The sequence below is a fragment of the Diadema setosum genome, chromosome 2 (assembly GCF_964275005.1).
Source record: "Diadema setosum chromosome 2, eeDiaSeto1, whole genome shotgun sequence".
Classification (NCBI taxonomy): Eukaryota; Metazoa; Echinodermata; class Echinoidea; order Diadematoida; family Diadematidae; genus Diadema; species Diadema setosum.
This window is the reverse complement of record NC_092686.1, coordinates 14927279-14929787: the sequence shown is the minus strand read 5'-3', so window position 1 is coordinate 14929787 and position 2509 is coordinate 14927279. Positions and strand designations below refer to the sequence as shown.

Sequence of the window (2509 nt, the reverse complement as noted above, 5' to 3'; positions counted from 1 at the left end):
TTCTGACCATGACTGACAACATAGCTGTTCAACGTGTCAATTCTACACAATCAAAATTATCTTCACTTGTATGGTTGTGAAAGTGTGATTTTCCAATTGCTAAAACATGCAGTAGGCCTACATTACAAAAGAGAGAGGGAGAGCATAGCAAGAGTAAGAATTGAGACAAGAGTGCATTTGACATGCAGCCGAACCTTGTTATAATGAGGGTCAATGGGACCAGAGATATCACCCCTATATATAAGATCTTGTTATTACTACAGTTTGTCATATCAGTGCTTATAATATTGAGGTTCCACTGAACATGCATCAATAAATTACAACAAAATAATACATGATCATTTGTACAGAGAGGCTGAAGTCCAACAGCATGTTTCCCAGTTGTGTGCCTTGATGAGTGGGTGTTGGAAGCTGCATATCATCAGTATGACCACATAATGGACAAGGTGTCTGACAAAGTATGCATGTGACTTTCGCAATGTACAAACTTATCTGATGCATTTCTACAACCATGTTCCCGTTAAGCAGATCGCAATGTGACAAGTCACATTCTACACCCAATATCAGTGCTGCATATACAGTCTTATTACAGCCTATGCAAAATGAAAACGTGTCACTCTTTCTGATGGATAAGTTTATCACATTTTCCTCACAGCAGACGATGGCAGTAGGACTCTCACATTTTGGCCCACAAATTTCCAGCATCATCTCACCAGTTGCCAGTGTATGCAACATGTCTTGATCACCTGATATAGAAACAAAAGTGAAACGAAATCATGGAATGCAAAAGGAGTAAAATTTGATAATCCTTTTATATGACATCATGTGTTCATCTAGAAATTTATCTTGAGAATAGGATTTAAATTAGACAATGTGAATGGGACCCATGGAGTATGGTAGTCATTATTTTGGGTACCTGGTACAACTGTATAATGGCAGCATAAAATAATAATAATAATAATAATAATAATAATAATAATAATAATAACAATAATAATAGTGTAATAATTGACAGTGCTTATACAGCGCATAACACAAAGTGATAATGTCCCTATGCACTCAAGAAATAAAAAATGAAAAGATTATACAAATATATCCTACAAGGCTACATGTACTTTTGCATTATCTACGAAGACAGGTCCGATATATTTGAATAAATTACTGGAGTGCAGGACTGAAATCACACATGGTGAATTAGATATTGCATTCTTTTGATGGGTGCAATTGCAAATTGGCAGTATAAACAGCATATTGTCAAGGGAATAAAAAATGGCAAATTTGCATTATTTCAGAAGAAAAATTGAAAAATTTGACAAACAAACTCACTCATTATCTGTGGCATCCGTTTTGGTTCTGGCACCTTCTCCATACTGTTGAGCATATTGGTGATAAGCAGCTTCCAACACCCATTCACCAAGGCAAACGGTGGAAAATCCTGGGTGTGCTGTTATACAGTTTATTTGAGCATCTGCATGTCGGCCGGTCGTTGTACTGCTCGACCTCCTCTAAGACCGGGTCAGCCTTGTGACAGCACAATGACTCCCGTGTTGTAGGCATTGGCACACAGTTCCCACATTGGCACCTGAAGAAAGAAATACAGGTAAATTCAGGTTTACTTGTTGTGTAACTTAATTAGTTTTAGTCATGTAGTACTGAGCTGCCACACAATGATAAATTGAGACCAATCCTTCAAGTTCAACATGCCAACTATTGCCACAGAGATTTACATCTACACCAGCCTCTTCAGTACTTTAGTCTTTAGTGACTTTACTGTCTTATCCACACATTCCAAATAGCAGTAGGCCTAAGTCAATAAGCAGTAACTAACTGTGGCATTGGTAAAAACCTGTACATTGTAGAGAGTCTAGAGTATTATTACAACTTACAAGCAGCAGTTTTGTACTTCCAACATTTGTGACTTATACTTTTTTCTGGCCTATACAGATATACTACTGTTATTACTACTACTACTGTTACTAAGGTTATATAGAATATAGACTCTCAAGTAGATAATTACCAATTGTTATTCCCCAATCTTGCGGGCTCGTTGTCATCACCCCGTCCCCTGAGCTTCCTCACCGCCGACTGCTCCGGGGGCGGGAGGTGCAGCGTCTGGTTCATACTATACGGGAGTAAACCCAATCGCTGTTGAGGCCGACCAACGCCAACGGCTGCTTCTCCTGCTTGATCGGGGATCTTCGTCCTCACCATCTCGCTCGACATCCGACTCTGACTCCCTCTCTGACTCACTCGAAACGGTAGCGGGGCATGAAATGGGCGACTCGATCTCGTCGTCTGAATCCATCATTTATTCACACGTATTTTAGAACTAAAGCTACACAGGTCAGCGACAGAGCTGCTAGCTAGAGCTAAGCTGAGGCGAGCGCTAGCGCTATAAGATACTCACGATCGATATAACATTCTAACATCTACCTACCTTGGATCGAGATATCGATATAAATTTAGACTGTTAACCAGTGTCCCGTAACAATATGTCGTTACGACCTGC

At 39.7% G+C, this 2509-nt stretch overlaps 1 pseudogene; it reads right to left on the bottom strand.

The window, feature by feature from the left end:
- Window positions 1-1322: 1322 nt before the first annotated feature.
- LOC140242764 (uncharacterized) lies at window positions 1323-2308 on the bottom strand (annotated as a pseudogene).
- Window positions 2309-2509: the final 201 nt, after the last annotated feature.